We start from the raw sequence: 16,889 nt of genomic DNA, 5'->3' as shown, positions 1-16,889 counted from the left end.
CTCTCTCCACCATCACCTACTGACTCTGCCCAGACAGTGAGCTGAAAATAGACTTTGTACTATTTATTCCCACTGAAAACTGTTAACTTATCATAGTCAACATACTCTCATTTTGAAATAAATATCAATTATCTGCACGGGAAAAGACCCAGAAAGGATGATGTCAATAGCAATTATCTCTGGGTAACGGATAACTTCTTTTTGCTTACCTGTTTTTTTCTTTCAGAAACATTATGTTTGTTTGGAAAAGAAATTTTTGTAGAAACTTCAGAAAATATAGATGAAAAGAACAAATTAAAATCACAGATTTAGAAATCCAGGCTTTGTATTTTTTAAATGAATAAACCTTGTCATGAGAAAAATAAACCTACAAATTATATTTTAGCCAACTCACAAAGGTATAGAGCTATATATTCGAAAGATGTGATGGGGTTCTCTTATATAACTGTAGGCAATAGCTTGGAGATGAAAGGGAGAGAGAAAGGCTTTATTGAGCACTTACTATTTAAAAGCACCTGTTGCAGGAAATTTACTTCTCTCTGAAGTTAAGGGCAGGGAGCAGGAAAGAGAATGTTACTCTATAAAAATAGTTTTTATAAATGGGGTTCAGACATACAGCAAAAATGTCTTATCTTTGTTTCCTCCCAATAACAAGCTTGCATACAGATAAGCAGCCATCGTCATTCCGTAAAGAAACACATGACCAGGTGTGTGACTAATTGGTGTGGGCCCCAAGCAGAGCAATTGTATTTTCTGAAGCATTTTATTACTTTCATAAAACCTACAGATGACATTTTGGTCCCTAGTTATGAGTCCAGGAGATAAATATTTAACTAAGGTGGCTTATGACACTGGAAATATTATTCGGAGATAGAATGTACACCACAGAGAAAGCACAGCACAGAGAGGTGAGGCTGAATGCCCACAGGCATCCTCATGATATCAGTGTCTCTTGCTGTTACGACTCCGTTTTGCACTGTTACTGAGTAACAGGGATGATCCTATGCACCTGACATGTGCTTTTCTTTTCCACTGAGTTTTCTAATTCTTCATTAAGTCATAGAACAAGGCAAGGTGTCCAAGCCATAAATGAATGACTTAGAGCAGTGGTCAGCAAACTCATTAGTCAACAGAGCGGCAAACCGCGACTCTCGAGCTGCTTGTGGCTCACGAGTCGCGGTTTGCCGACCACTGGCATAGAGGAAGTCCCACCTAGGTGGTATTCTGAAGGCTCATTTGTAAGTCAGCCTGTTCACATAGACTGTGTATAAGAGGTTACCAGATTCTCATGCCTATCACAAAGCCTATTGCACAATCGATCCAACTGTTCCTATGGCGAAATAAATCCCAAGTTCCAACTCAAAGCAGGATAATCCAATTTACCTTTTCTCCTATGGATGTGCCTTAAGGAGGTAACTTTTTATGTTTGATCTCTTATTCTTCACAATGGCCCCCCAGACCCCCCCTAAAAAAAAGTGAGATCTGGCCTGGGAAACAGTGTTCTTTCCACACGGGGATCCACTGTGGCCCTAGTGTTGCATATACCAGATGTCCACATGGACAAGGACGTCCTAAGTCAGGGACTTGAATATCTTAATCCTTCTTCCCTAAATCAATTTATGTATTTACCTTCCACAGTCTACCTTATATTTATACTTCTGGCTATTATCCACAACACTTGCAGGCTCACACTAAGCACTCATTATTAGAGCTACCCAGCCAGGTCGAATCTTTCTAAAATTTATCTTCTCCACTGCACCAGTGAGATCTCCCCGGGGACCAACGGATCAGACTGAAACTCCTCGGCCCGGCATTCACGACTCACCACAACCTGCTCTATTCCCAGAGTACCTGTGCTCCTCACGGCAACACAATCCCCTTCTTCCCTGTGCTTTCCTGTATAGCACCCATTCTCCCCAATGGTCAGCTCAGGTCCATGCAGTCCTTCCACCAGAAGGCCTCCTCTGTGCCGAAGGCAGTATGAGGAATAAGGAGTCAATAAGACAAGAGTCTAAGCCCACAGGAATGTGCGTGCTATGTTATCAGAGCATACACACACACACACACACACACACACACACACACACACACAAGTAATTACAAGATGACACAGTAAGTTTATTTACCGCAATGGGTGGATTCTGGGAACTTAGATGAGGAATAAATTAATGTACCTGCGAAGGGGGTGTGGGGAGGAAAATAGAGCAGAGCGTTGAGGAAAGCCCCAGGTGAGCAGGCATTTGAGCCAGGCCTTGAAGAACGAGGAAAGGGGAGGAACAACCTTTGAGACAATCGGGCACCTGGACATGGGGATGGTCAGAGTGCTGGAGGTGGGTGAGGGGAAGAGCTGCCCGGGCCTGGACTCGTCCTCTGGGCTGTGAAGGGCACACACAGCTAAGCAGGTGAGTGGCAGGCTCACTGATGACATGAGCAAAGAGCAGATAGGAGGGAGTAAATCCAGAGAGAGGAGGGCGGGGACACACGGTCGGCTCACTGTCTGGCAGATGGAAGACCCGGGACTGGTTCCAAAGCTATTCCAGGAGAAGCAGCACGGCTCAGGACAGACTGGCTCTGCTCTGCAAGGCAAAGGAGCAGACAGCAACTCCCATCTCCGGTCTCGGCTGGTGATCTCAGATGATAGAAAATAAAGCAAGAAGAGTGGGTCCAGGGCTATGGGAAAGAGAAGAAGCTAGGTTTCTTGATCGAAGGTCATCTTCCCCATGTGCAGGTAGCGATGACCAAAGGGCAGTGAGAAGTCAGAAACCAGAGCTCGGTCCAGAGGTCAGAAATGGACACCCAGCCTGGGAGACCGGCGCCTTCCTGTGGGCCTTCCTTCAGACCGGCCATGTGCGTGGGCACTTACTAAGTAATAAATCACAGTAGTCTCTTTTCCTTGCAGGGAAGTCTTATCTTCTCAACTGAACTCTATGCTTGCACTGTCGGATATGGTAGCCACTAGCTACATGAGGCTAAATTTAATTTAAATATGTCATTAAGATTAAAATCCACTTCCTTGGTAACACTAGTCACATTTCCAGTGCCCAATAGCCACACATGTCTAGTGGCTGCTGCACTGGTCAGTGCAGCTAGAGGACATTTCTACAGTCACAGAAGGGCCCAGTGGATGTGCGGCTCCAGGGCACTACCTCACATGTAGCATGCAGGAATGTGATGGATCTGAATTACCTCTGAGGCAGGTTGTACTGTAATCAGGTTCCAAGGTCAAGGTTTCCTCTGAAATATTAAAGACTGGCATGCATGCAAATTGAGTGTCTATAAATTAATATCTGTAAAATCTAATTAAGCAAATAGAGTTGAGTGTGGTACAGTCTTCCTGCATCAAGACAGTTTAAAACTCACTATACAAATAAAAGACTAGTGGTGATGGTGGCTGAACAGAATATGACAAAGATCTGGGAGTTTTAGCCTAGCCCAGTAGAGGACAACCTCATAACAAGGCTGCTGTTTTTTTGTTTTTTGTTTTGTTTTGTTTTTTGTTTTTTTTCTGTGAATCTCACACAGTATTCACAGAAAAAGTATTTTGGCCCTTTTGAGAGAATTATAGACATACTGGAAAATATCAGGAGGGACAGGGCTGGTAGGAAAGGGAACTCAACTCAGATAACAGAGGTCAGTTGAGAAATGAGAGTGATCAACCATCTGGAAAACTACCTAGAGGGAGCCCCGTGGAGTGAAGACGAACCAGGCCCAAAGGACGAACTGAAGCCAATGGGAAGGTCTCCTGACCATCACATCTGAGCAGACCAGCCACAACCACCTGAACCCGCTCCAGAAAGGCAAGGGTGCTATAAATTAAAAAAATGCCAACAGAATCATATTCAAGCTCCCATAAGATTTCTGTCAATTCTAATTATAGCAGATCCTTGAGTAACACTTTCATTAGACGCCGTTTCATTTTGACGTTGATGAGATGTCCTAGGAACTTAACTCCTGTTTCTATCAGCTAGTCTATGGTAAATTGGCTGTTATACTTCGTTTTGTGGCAGTTCCAAGAACCTATAGATGGCTTACATGAGGACTTGCTGTGCCGTGCAGCTGGTACTGAATCATGCAAGTTTCTCTCAAACCCTGCCCCCTACCCCATAACCAAATACTGTTTTGACCCATTGCCTTAAAGTGCTAGTCTCACATTTCTTTCTTTCAGTGACAACATTAGATGTCTTTGTTGCTGACTTTGGCATAAAGCTGAGCCATGACATTCCAGGGAGTCATTCTGAGTTATTTGCCGGTATCACCATTCCACATTATTTCACCTGGAAAATATGGCTGAAGAAGAAGAAACAGGGGGTGCGGGTGGGCTTCGGGGGTTGGTGGTAAGTTGAGGAGGTAGCAGTGAGTGGTGGCTATGATCAGTCACATATAAGTGACATGTGGACCCTCAAGGGCCTCACATGTAACATGCCAGGATGCATATTTTTAGAGTGGCTCTCAATTAAAAGTGTTAAATGTTCCAATGCCAAGGTCCATAGTAATTATGGAGAGAAGAGAAAAAGGTGCCATGGAGCGGTGTCCATGAAATGAATGAGCTGGCCAGAGTCCCAGCTCAAAGGACATAATCACTCTCTTCCACTAATTAAAAATTCTCTTTTTACCAGGAGAATTGGTAAAACTCCCTGTAAAAGGTTTTCAAAGAATCCATTTATCAATGATTCTTTTGTTTTAAACCTTTAATCATGAGACAGGAAACGTTTTTAAATTCCTCTAAGATCACTAAGACAAGAATTACCCTGTATTCTTAGTTTTAAAAATGATCATAATAAACAATGGCACTTTGTTGAAAGCCACAAATCATAGTTCAAGATCTAAAATTTTCCATTTTTCACAGCCCTCCTAACTCTGACCTCCCGCCATAAAGTCAAGTCTGGGTTTCTAGGTCAAATGTGTGGCTTGACTAGAAGGAACTGAAGAGAGCTGAGCGTCAGGACGCAGCAGATGTTGCCAGGAAGATGTTCCGGGGGCAAACTCTGTGATCCTGGATCTGAATCTCACCAAGTGGGATTGGAACCGTGACTTCTGTCAGTTTGCCACAGGCTCCCAGCATCTTAAAGAAGACACAGGTGAACAAAGCTGGTAACTCATTCCAGTGTCGAGCATTAGATTTCACAATGAGAAAATGCCCCATACATGGCTGAGGCTCAGGACCAATAACTGGCACCTTTACTCTGTGGACAAGTTGAACAGATGCAAATTATAATCAATTAGAGGCCCAGGGCATTAAATTTGTGCATGTGGAGGGTTCCCTCAGCCTGGCCTGTGCCCTCTCGCAGTCTGGGAGCCCTGGGGGGATGTCTGACTGATGGCTTAGTGGTTGCCAGCCATGAGCCCGGCTTCTGGCTGAGCGGCATTCCCCCTGTGGAAGCACAGTGACCACCAGGGAGCAGTTCCTGCGTTGAGTGTCTGCCCCCTGGTGGTCAGAATGCATCATAGTGACCAGTCATTCCACCATTCAGTCATTTGCATATTTGCCTTTTATTATGTAGGTTTGGAAGGCTACAAGGTGAGTGAGTACTAAGCACGGGGGCTTAGTTGTGTTCATCTCCACAACAGGATGACTCCCCTCACTGCTTCCCAAGTCCACAAAACAGTACCAAATAGAAGCCTGTCTAGATTTCCATTTCCTGCATGCCAGACCCAGACCCCTCATCCCCAGGCTCTGCCTTAACTGGTTTCCTTTCTCAGGTGGCAACCAAATTCCAACCCCTGCCTCCTGGAGATCACACCTGAGTCACCAGCACTGGGACTGGGGATGTTTCCAAACTCTTCAGCCACACAGTTGCAGATAATTTCTTGGTTTGCTCCCATGAATACCATATTCGCTAGTAGCTTAATACTCAGAAGGTAACTGTTTCTAATTCCTGTATGGGTCTCAAGATCTTGTAAAATAACTATCCACACTTGGGCTATGGCTCAATTTTTCCGGCACTACTAACCACATTAGAGTACCTAAGTCTCTATTGGAAGAAGACAATTAGGAGAACCACGCTCCAAAACACAGGGACGGGGAAGGTGCCAAGAACATCCAGGCTCTACAACTCATTAGACCACATCACATGCCACAGTGGCTCAGAGCACCTGACAGGTAACTCAGGAATTCAAGACATCACAGATGGGCAAATGTCCCAACTTTGAAAGAAAAAAAAGCTATGAACCATAATGTTAATTATATAGACTGGGCTTACAGCAATTTTTCCCTCTACAAAACCAATTTGCTATAATATTTTTGCTCCCATCTCCTTCTTGTCCTTCAGGGGCCAGCTTAAATGGCTTTCCAGGGCTCCTGGACTAGTTACATCCTCCTGCAAGAAGCTCCCACAGCACCCTGTATTTCCCTCCTTGCCCTTTATCATTGTAGCTTTCCAAATTGCTCTCACGCGCAAAGACGGAGCTCTTTGAGGGTAGGGACCAGAGACAAGATCAATGGACCCAGTGCAACTGCTCATGGCAGAAAACCACAAAGTAATGTTAGCTTGCTCAGCACTGTTTTCCTAAACCAGCAGACAGCAGGGCACTCAAATGATTCAGGAGTGAATGTCTAAGTACATAAATGACATTAAACCAAGGCAAAGTTTGAGCGGGTGTTACTAAGTATTTTGTGAGCATTTAGAAAAGAAAAACAATCAATAGCTAAGGTTTGCAAAGTAAAACATGTGAACTTATTTCCTTTTCGGACAAGATTAATGGCCCCAGAGCATCTGCATATTGGTGTTTATAGACTTTGGCCAAACTACATTTTAATTCTTCTAGACCAGCAGTTTTCAGCATTTTTCATCTCATGGCACACATAAACTAATTACTAAAATTCTGCAACACCCCCAAAAATATATTTTTGCTACTTTAACAAAAGACTTTTAACTGTACTTTTGATGGACTTATAAAATAAGAATAATAGCAATTATCTACCTTTTTTGCTTCAGAGTGACTTTTTAAAAATCAGGCACCTATACTTGTATATAAGGATTTCTTATACCAAGAATTAACCAATCGGATGCAACCTTATTATGGGATGTGACCAATAAGATATAACTCTATTAGATGACCTACATATTTATGGTTCAAGACAGGGCATTCACACCAGGTGGCGACTGTAGTGTTGGTTGTCATCATTTTTTTATTTAACAATCTAAGAGAAAAGAGGTTAGTGTCCCTGACTCAACAGTCAGGTACTGCATGTTTTAAAAACTTTTGCAGCACCAGCTGAAAATCACTATTCCACACAAGGTGAAGACGTGAAGGTGAAGTGATGCTAGAGTTAAGCAGGATTCAGTTATGCCCACTTGCCAATTCCTATCCAAAGTACAGTCATTAGAAAACTCCAGGGAGGTCTCACTGGGCTTTATGGTTAGCTTCCTCCAGGGCAACTCTGTGAGCCAGGGAAATATGGATGGGGATATTGATGGCAGGCTAATCCAATTGGTAGCTGACATACACAACTGGATAAAATGTCAGATGACTGGAGAGAATCCAAAAAGATTTCACCATCATGGGTGATAGGCCAAATCCCACATGACGGAGTTTTCCAGGGCTGTGAGCACTTGGTGCCGGAGTCCACAGGGCAGGATGGAAGGTACAAGACGAGCAAGCGTCAAAAGCAGAGGGGGCAGGGCCTTTGGGATTGTATTTTATCTTGAGCTCAATATGATTCAACTTTCAGACAGTGTAAACCACTTGAACTATTTAAAGTCCAGGGCAGGAACTGTCATCAGACTGTGCCCTGGGCCAGCGTTATGTTCAGATCCAAGTGGCAAGGCTTAGGAAGGAGGTGGTTATTTTGCTTTGTTTTTTTTTTTTAAGCCAACAGGACAAAATCCAAACAATAGAACACTGAGCAACCATCAGAAAAAATAAGGATGTTTTCTACGTCCAGGTTTGAAAATCCAAGACACATTGGTTCCGTGAAAAGGCTAGGTGGAGGGCACTTCGTAGGGTATGCCATCCTTTATAGAAAAAGGACAGGAAGGAGAGATGTGTATGTGTATACATGCAAATATCCGTCTGCATGGGTGTAAAGGAAACTCAGTAAATACCCAAGAAACTGCCATCACCGGCTGACTGAGGACAGGAACTAGTTGGTAGGGTCAGAGGTGTGTGAGACACACACACACTGAGATGTTTCACTGCACAGCCTTCTTTGTTGTTTCTTTTTATCTTTATTATTTAAAGTATTACAGATGTCCCCCTTTATCCCCCATTGACCCCCCTCTACTCCCCACTCCCATCCTCTTCCCAATATTGTCTATGTTCATGGGTTATGCATATGAGTTCTTTGATTGATCTCTTTCATCTCCTCCTCCCCACTTCCCTCTGAGAATCCTCAGTCCGTTGCATTCTTCGGATTTTTAATTTAAAACCATTTATATGTATTAACTCAAAACATTTGTTTTTAAGTAACAGCATAGTTAATAAACAGACAGACATCACATGAAGACTTAGGCATGTTTGACCTAGTTTGTGTTACACACACACACACACACACACACGCGCGCGCGCAAAAAAAAAAAAAACACACACACAAAAAAAAAAAACAACAGCAAAATTCCCAAAGATTCTTTCTGTGGGAAGGGAAGTGGTGTGGCCGAAGGAAAGTCATTTTATGGTAGCAGGTTGCAGAGGGTAAACCTCAACACAAGGAGTGAATGCCAAGGGAGGCAGCTGGGCCTTACTGAGGGGAAGAAACTTCCAGTCATTAACTCTGGTCAAACACAAAGCCAGGTGGCCTCCCGAGGCAGCGAGTGGGCCAGTTAGAACCAGAGTGAGAGCAAGGGCCTGCCACCTGCCAGAACTATACCGGGGCAGGAAAATGAACCAGATGGTCTCCAATGTCCTTCCTGACTCTGAGAGGTTGTGCTTTTAGAAGACCTGCTCTAAAGACCTGTTAGGAGCCAAGAACTCAGGCTAAAATGATTCATACAAGATCATACACTTTCACTAGGTATGTTATATAACTTCACCAGTACAAAACCCACGAATAATCATTACAATCCCCATCTACCTCACTATGAAACACAAGAGTATCCAGAAATTAGAGTGCTTCCTTATTTGCAGCCACTTCCAAAACACCGTGAATGAAATAACCAATAGAAACGAAGTAAGAGCATGTGTTGACAGTATTCTGGAGGGGAGAGAGGAAGGTCTGTTTGTTGTTATTCTAATTAAACATCTTATTCCTAAAAGGATTTTATGGTGACTAACTGGCCCCATCTGAGAGGTTTAAAATTCCCCTCAGGAGGAATAGCAACACTTCCTCTACGATGGGCTGCTCTCTGGAGCCACTTTAAGAAATAACACAAGGGCAGGATTATCCAAGGAAGTGCAAGCGGTCACTGGTTCAAGGAGTGGCTGAAGTTCGGTTGAATGCTGCACAAAAACTAAACTCAATCAGCACAGAAAAGCAAAATCTCCAGCTAGAACCGGAACATCGAGACAAACGTGCCAGAGGAAAAAACTGGAGCAGAATTGAGCTGCCACATTAGAAACTTCCAGAAGCCACAACGCCCAGACCCACAAACCTAAGAGAGCTGCTGGCATCAATCAGCCACCGGACAGAAGATGCTGGGGTGACAAGAATAACGAGACTCGTGCAACCATTCACGGCTAGAGGTCCACAACGCAACCCCTTACTTTGAGTCTCTTCCCAACTCCTCCCTGCCCTCCTATCATCTCTGGCGGAAAGCCAGCAGCAAAGCATGAGTGATGTTCATTTCTAACTTATCTACCAGGCGTCAGGATGGATAATGTTCATGGTCAATGGCTCCAGATGGAAAAGGAGACAAGTGTGCCAGAGGTATTGATCTTGGACAGAATCACTGCTCCTGTAACTTCACTTTCTTAAAATGTGCAAATGTGCCTTATCAGATGTGACATTTCAGCTGAGCCTCGTTATCCAGCAATGACATTTTATTACAAAGCCATAACTCATCAACAACTCATCAAGGAGAGAGCAACTAAAAAAAATTATTTCCTAGCTTACTGGAATTTTGCTTTGTGTTTTGAATCACAAATTTTTTAAGAAGCAAAATAGACAGTGGTTATTAAGTGTGTATTGTTGTGTTGTTTTTTTCTTCAGTTTCCATAGAAATACATACAACTACAGGATTTCATCACAGTACCTTGATTCTTTTTTTTATTTAAAACAATCAAAGTCAAGTTTTCTAGTTTTTCAAACTACAAGCAATGTCATTTACCATGTGGATATGCTGCTGCTTCAAAAGCTATTTATAACTAAGCAGTGCCAGAAGTGAAATTACAAACATAATACCTTTGGAGGGAAAAAGAAAATAAGAAATGAGAATGTTAAAGTTTTTTGTTTCTTTGTTTTAATCCTCGCCTGAGGGTATATTTTTCATTTATTCTAGAGAGAGAGGAAGGGTGAGGGAGGGAGAGCAAGAAATAAAAATATCAATGTAAGAGAAACAGCAATCAGTTGCCTCCCATACGCACCCGAATGGGGATAGAACTCGAAACTTAGGTATGTGCCTGACAGGGAACCAAACCTGCAACCTTTGATGTATGGGACAACGCTCCAACCCACTGAACACCTGGCCAGGGCTTAAGGTCATTTTTTATAGAGTATTTTATTTGTTTTTCTTTTACTGATCAACCTCTATTGAATGCTATTCCTTTCTATAACTTAAAATTATGTTTGACTTTAAGGCCAAGCACTTTGTACTTGGTTTTGACAGTTGATGTATAACCAAGTTTAGCAATTTGCTTTTCCTTTGAATCTTCTAACACAGTGGTCGCCAACCTTTTAGACCTCACGGATCACCAGTGGTCCTTGGACCACCAGTTGGTGACCACTGTTCTAACATGAACCATAGAAGACACACATGTCGACCTCATCCCATTTCCAATTTAAATATCTTCACATACAGGCTGTGGGACACATTCTGTGCCTTTCATAAAACTGTTATTCTTTGGTTCCATCTGTAAAGAACCTGGTACATTTATGAGAGTAATTTTTTAAAATTAACAAATGAGAGATTAGAGAAAAATGGGAACCAATGATGTATCCACAGGAAGATAAAGCTCATGGAATCACCATCCCACCTAAAGGGGTATTGGACCAGACCCTTTCGATAGCCTAGATCTGCTCATTTCATCTCTCCTACTCCATAAATCCTGAGGATTCAGGAATGTCATCAGCCACCCTTCAAGTGGCTGTTCACAGTCATGGAACACTGACACCTATCCTGAAATGTGTACATTTCCCACACTGACAAGATTCCATGCAGGAAGGTGTTCTAAGAAGCCACAGGATGGGCATGAAGCATCTTTTTAGAGTACCAATGTCTCTGGAAGTTTTGAAGGGTGTGGAGAGCAGCTACAGTGTTGGACAGGTTCAAGCCTTGGACTAATGAGAGGGCTTGGTCCTTTCATGGCAAAGCCACATGCAGGCAAAGCCCTCCGAGCACAATTATAGCCAAAGGCTATGACTGTAAGCTTGACCTTATGGTCTGAACCTGTGGTCCCAGATGGCTGAGTGATGTAGGACAGGCTATGGAAGGTGCAGCAAGTGCTGCCAAAACAAAGCTTGATAGAGTTCTCAGGTGCATGTAATTAAGTAGATTTGAAACTCGAGAGAACATTGTAAACATCTTGACCACACCATTGTTTTGCCTCATGGCATCTGACTATAAAATAAAGACTTGGCTTACAGGCTGTGGCACTGTCTCCCCTTCCAAGAACAATGGCCTGCCTGGCCCCAGCTATATTCTCTCATCTATTTTCTTTAACCCTTCACTGCCCCTTCACCGTTGGCCATGCTGGACGTGGTTCAGAAGGATAAGATGGTGGCTCTCAAAGTATGGAACCCTGACCACCAGTATTGGCATCATCTGGCCCAGTGGTCAGCAAACTCATTAGTCAACAGAGCCAAATATCAACAGTACAATGATTGAAATTTCTTTTGGGAGCCGAAAACCGACTTTTGCACATGGGCCATGAAGTTTCAATCGCACTGTACGTGTGCACCCACACCTGGTATTTTGTGGAAGAGCCACACTCAAGGGGCCAAAGAGCCACATGTAGCTCGCAAGCTGCAGTTTGCAGACCACTGATCTGGCCACTTGGCAGAATGCTCATTCTCGGGCCCCCCCCCCCGACCTTGCTGATAGGCAGAATCTCTGGGATGTGTTTATAATAAGGTCCCAGGTGATTCTGGAGCACCATCAAGTCTAAGAAACAATGTTATATTAAAACAAAAAGGGAGTATCATGAAGGAACACAGGCAATTTGTACCAGTTTTTAAGATCTCCCATTTATAACTGGGCTGCACTGGGCTCCTTTGCAGAGACAAGCTCAGTCCCCTTTTCCCAGAGGATTCTGGGGTGGAAATGTGCAAGGAGCCAGCAACCCTACCTGCTTCCTCCTGGCACCCCAGCCCTGAATCTCTCCCCCCGACCCCTCTCTCTCTCTGCTGGGAAGAGTGGCTGGGATGTGCACCAGATCCTGTGCTCATCTTCGTCCCTCTGTTCCAAAGCCCACAGCTTCCCAGTAACCCTTAGCAAGAATCACTCTGTGGGAAAAACATGCACAAGTGGAATAGGGAATATTTTCACTCTGAATATAATTTCCTACTGTGTCTGGGTTGCTGCTTTATTTTATCTTCCCAAAGAGCATTTATTATACTTCCATCATTATTTTTATGAAAAAGTAGAATCACTTTAGGCAACATCAGATTCTTTATATGACTTCCAATATTCACAGAATCTCACTGATTCTGCCAATCCTATTGCACAGATCATCTGGTAATTCAATTTCATTAAATATATACATGAACTAGAGGCCCAGTGCATGACATTAGTATATTGGGGGAGGGGGGGGGGTGGCCAAGGAGCATACCTCAGCCCGGCATACATGCACTTTCTCACAGTCCAAGAGCCCTTAGGGGATGTCCAACTGACAGCCCACTCCCCACGGGGAGTAGGCCTAAGCCACAGACACCATTAGTACTGCCACAGAGGCAGAAGAGGCTCCCGCCACCACCACTGTGCTTGTCAGCTGTCAGTCGGGCTTATGGCTGAGCATTGCTTCCCCTGTGGGAGCACACTGACCACCAGAGGGCAGCTTCTGCGTTGAGCATCTGTCCCCAGTGGCCAGTGCACATCATAGCGACCGGTCGTTCCACAGTTTGGTCAATTTGCATATTACCCTTTTATTATATAGGATAATATATTTTAATCCTCCCCCCCCCCCGCCCCCACTACTGCAAAAATCTCATTCTCTTCCTGTGCCAGCCCAGGAACTCTCAGGCAGTCCTGCTCACCCCATTCTAATGAAGGTTGTCCCCCTTCCACCCTCACACAGCCTCCACTTGACACTCGACATTTGACCCTATGTGTCCACACTCCTTAAAATACCAGAAAGCTCTGTCTGGGCTGCCCCCCACCTCTGTGCACATACTCCAGTGAGTCCCGCCACAAGCCCACAGCGGGGCTTTCACACATCTGTGATTTGGGGATTTTCACACTGGCTCTGGACCCTCATATTTAGCAACCATTGTCTGAGCACTGACTATGCACCAGAAATGTGATTGCTGAATTACCACCATTCATCCTTGACCTCTGAAAGCAACCCATGCTCCAGGAAACATCAAATTATAGGCAGGAAGAGTTAAGGTGCTTGGACAATCTCTGAGGAGAAATAGGAGAACAGAAGGTGGGTGAGGCAGACCTGAGACCTGAGGAGCAGTCCCCAGGTTCCTCCCCTGCATGTTTCTCCAGAAGCAGTGGTTTCTTTCCCTTAACCCCCATCGGTTCCAGTGGTCTGCATGTTTAGGCATAATCTTCAAAATCATTTCAGGAGAGCATGCGTGGAATGCACATTTGGCATTCCTCACGTGATCTCCTAAAATAACCTTTAAAAGGAAGGACTACCAAAGGTCAAGGTTGTTAGTCACCAGACAAGTGACACTCAGGAAAGTTATGAAACCCCCTGTAGAGGATTCCAAGAAGTAGATTAGATTCCAATCTCTCTGCCTAGTAGAGGTGGGGCCTGAATTCCTAATGGAGTCCAAGTTCAAAGCTCTTTCTTGGGGCAGGGAGGGGAGTGAAGTAAGATCACAGCAGGCAGGTAACTTGGACCGATACCCCGCTGAACTAAGGCCCCATATGGAAAACAGTGCCCTGGCCTCGGTGCCTGCCAGCCCAGTCACCACACAATGACGGCCAGCAGATGCTCACAAAGGGGCCATTTACCTGAAAAAATACCGTGTGACCCTCAGAAAAAGAACTGTCCATGCCCTGCTCCTCTTCTCAGTGAATATTCAAAGCAATCTAAGGTTTAAAATACATCTTGCTGGCTCAAATAATTGGTGCTTTTAATTTTCTCCCTTTAAGCACTAGAAACAAAGGTTTCAAACCAGTAGTTAAAACATCAAAAAAAAAAAAAAAAAAAAAAAAAAAGTCTGACCGGTGCGGCTCAGTGGTTGAGCATCAAACCATGCACCAAGAGTTGCTGGATGATTCCCCGTCAGGGCACATGCCAGCAGGGGGCTTATAGGAGGCAGGCAATAGATGTTGATGTTTCCCTCGCATGGATGTTTCTATCTCTCCCTCTCCCTTCTCTCTCTCTCTCAAAGTATTTCTCAAAAGCACACAGGTCCATGTCATGGGCCAGCAGGGTAAATAGCAGGTAAATGGATTGCTGATTCCAGAACTAAATGGATGCTGTGCTATTCAGCTATTTACATTTAAATCTAACAGGCAAATAATGAAGTGCTATGAAACCTAAAAGAAAATCCACCTTTCTTTCAAAAATTACACTAACAATTCTACTCACTCTTACTTAGAAAAGTCTTACTCACACTGCATAGAAATATTGTAGGTTACTTCTCCAGTAAAGCTTCCTTTCTCACTACACAATTGAGGAGAAACACTCCCAGATGCTACTCGCTTCTTCATCCTTCGAGGAAATAAATTCTCACGTTTCATACATTTTTACCATTCATTTTCTTCTCTCCCCCCCCCCCCCCCAAAATCAACACTTCCATTTAAGAACCCCAATCGGGCCCCTTTAGACTTGCACCTAAATACAAGTTCACAGCCCTGAGGTTTGAGCCCAATCCTTCCAGAAAGAAGGCCTTCTACTTTAGAGAGGAATTACCAGCTCAGGAATCCCGAGGTCACGTAAAATGGCTGTGGGTGAATGAGCAGAGTTTTTCAATGCCCAGGAAAGTACAACCTCCTCCCCTATTACAGAGTCTTACCGAGTGGCACTGATTCCTTTACTCACTTAGGAGCACACAGTGACCATGAAAGAGGAGATAAAGCTGGAAACCTCCAGGGCAGTTCATGCAGAAGTCTTGGCCGCCGCCAGCGGTAACTTTCCACTGGTTGGTGACAAGGGGAAAAGTGAGCAATTTTACCTGGACTCCAGGGACAGGACTACTGGGGCGCGCTCTTGCCGGCCGCACTTCACATCTCAGGTGCCTAAGGAGCTTGCCCCCAGGGCCCGCAGGTACTTCTTCAGGCGGCCCCGCCTAAGGAACACCGGCTGTCAGTGCCCCTCCGCCTTCGGTCAATGTTTAGAGGTGCAGTCTGGGCTCCAGCAGCCCTCTGAACAGCTCACCTCTCCCCTGAGCAAATGCTTCCTCTTCCGCCCCTCTCTGCAAGCCCTGGGCTGGCTGTAAGGTTTCCAGAAAGAATCTGCATTGTTTCACTCAACCAAAACAAACACATTAGGCTGCCTGGATGTGAGAGGCCATTAATAGTGTGCCATTTAGTCAGGGGGCATTTAAATTCTCAACAGCTGCTTAAAGCAATCCGATAATGAAAAACTTTTTTTTTTTTTAAATTTCCGATTACACTTTACATTCAATATTACTCTATATTAGTTTCAGGTGTATAGCATATGGATTAGACAATTGTATACTTTATACAGTGGCCCCCTTGCCATATTTCCAGTACCCACCTGGCATCCTACCTAGTTATTACAATATCATTTACTATATTCCCTAATGCTGTACTTCACATCCCTGTGATTATCTTGTAACTACCAATTTGTACTTCTTAACAACCTTCACCTTTTTCACCTAATCCCCCAACATTCCCCTCCCCTCTGGCAACCATCTTAAAATACCAAAAATATGGATTCACCTTCCTTCTAAGAAAGATCCCAAAGCCATTGCATATCCCGTGTATTCTTTATAAAAAGCATAAAAGTAAGTCAGTGTTATGGGCTAAATTGTTTGCCAACCCCCTCTTATGCTGTCCGTCCCCCACCACCACCCCCCCCATGCATATGACCCCCTGTGCCTCAGAAGAGAGTGTATTTAGAGAAAAGGTCATCAAAGAGGTGATTAAGTTAAAAGGAAGCTGTTGGGATGAGCCTAATCCAATCTGATTGGTGTCTTGATAATCAAAAAACACCTGAGAATTAGGGTTTTCTTAAATAGAGATAAAATAATTAGAAAAATAATGAAAGGTGAGGTTTGCAATTTTCAAGCTTCTTTGCTGCGCAGGAGGCCTGAAATTAAATTCTCATTTCAAGAGTCTTTATTATCTGCGCCTCAACGTTCCTTAAATATCTGGCATTAAAATGGTAAGTGGAAAAATCTTTTCCTGGACACAGACTTGGTTAAGCCAGTAATGAGAAATATATTAAATGCAGTTGTTTCTACAAAATGGAGTAAAAGGTACAATTCCCAAATCTCCTTTAATAGAGCTTGAGTTTTAAACTCCGCCACTCAGAAATCACCTCAGGTTTGCAGTTATGGGTGAGCCCATTTGCCAGGCTATAACCTGCCAGACAGAGAAATCTGTCAACACGGGCTCCCTAAGCATCCCACAGGAAGACAAGACATGTTCCTTCTGAAAACGTAACAAAATTAAAGACATTAAGCTAGAATCAGAATTCAAAAGCAGTGGTTC

The 16,889-nt window shown here is 44.0% G+C and overlaps 1 protein-coding gene across 5 annotated transcripts in view; it reads right to left on the bottom strand.

Annotated features, from left to right (window-relative positions):
- NEDD4L (NEDD4 like E3 ubiquitin protein ligase) overlaps positions 1-16,889 on the bottom strand; it is a 285,795-nt gene that overhangs the window by 205,905 nt on the left and 63,001 nt on the right. Inside the window, exon 1 of one of the 5 annotated variants that reach the window (XM_084888496.1) lies at positions 15,386-15,620. The exons of the other annotated variants lie outside the window; for them this stretch is intronic. The gene's annotated coding sequence lies outside the window, so the exon portion shown is untranslated. Of the gene's footprint in view, positions 1-15,385; positions 15,621-16,889 lie in introns of those variants that run through there. 5 annotated transcript variants of the gene reach the window in all.

The sequence above is a fragment of the Pipistrellus hanaki genome (genome assembly GCF_964339955.1).
Source record: "Pipistrellus hanaki genome assembly, chromosome: 6".
NCBI lineage: Eukaryota > Metazoa > Chordata > Mammalia > Chiroptera > Vespertilionidae > Pipistrellus > Pipistrellus hanaki.
This window is presented reverse-complemented; position numbering and strand designations above follow the sequence as displayed.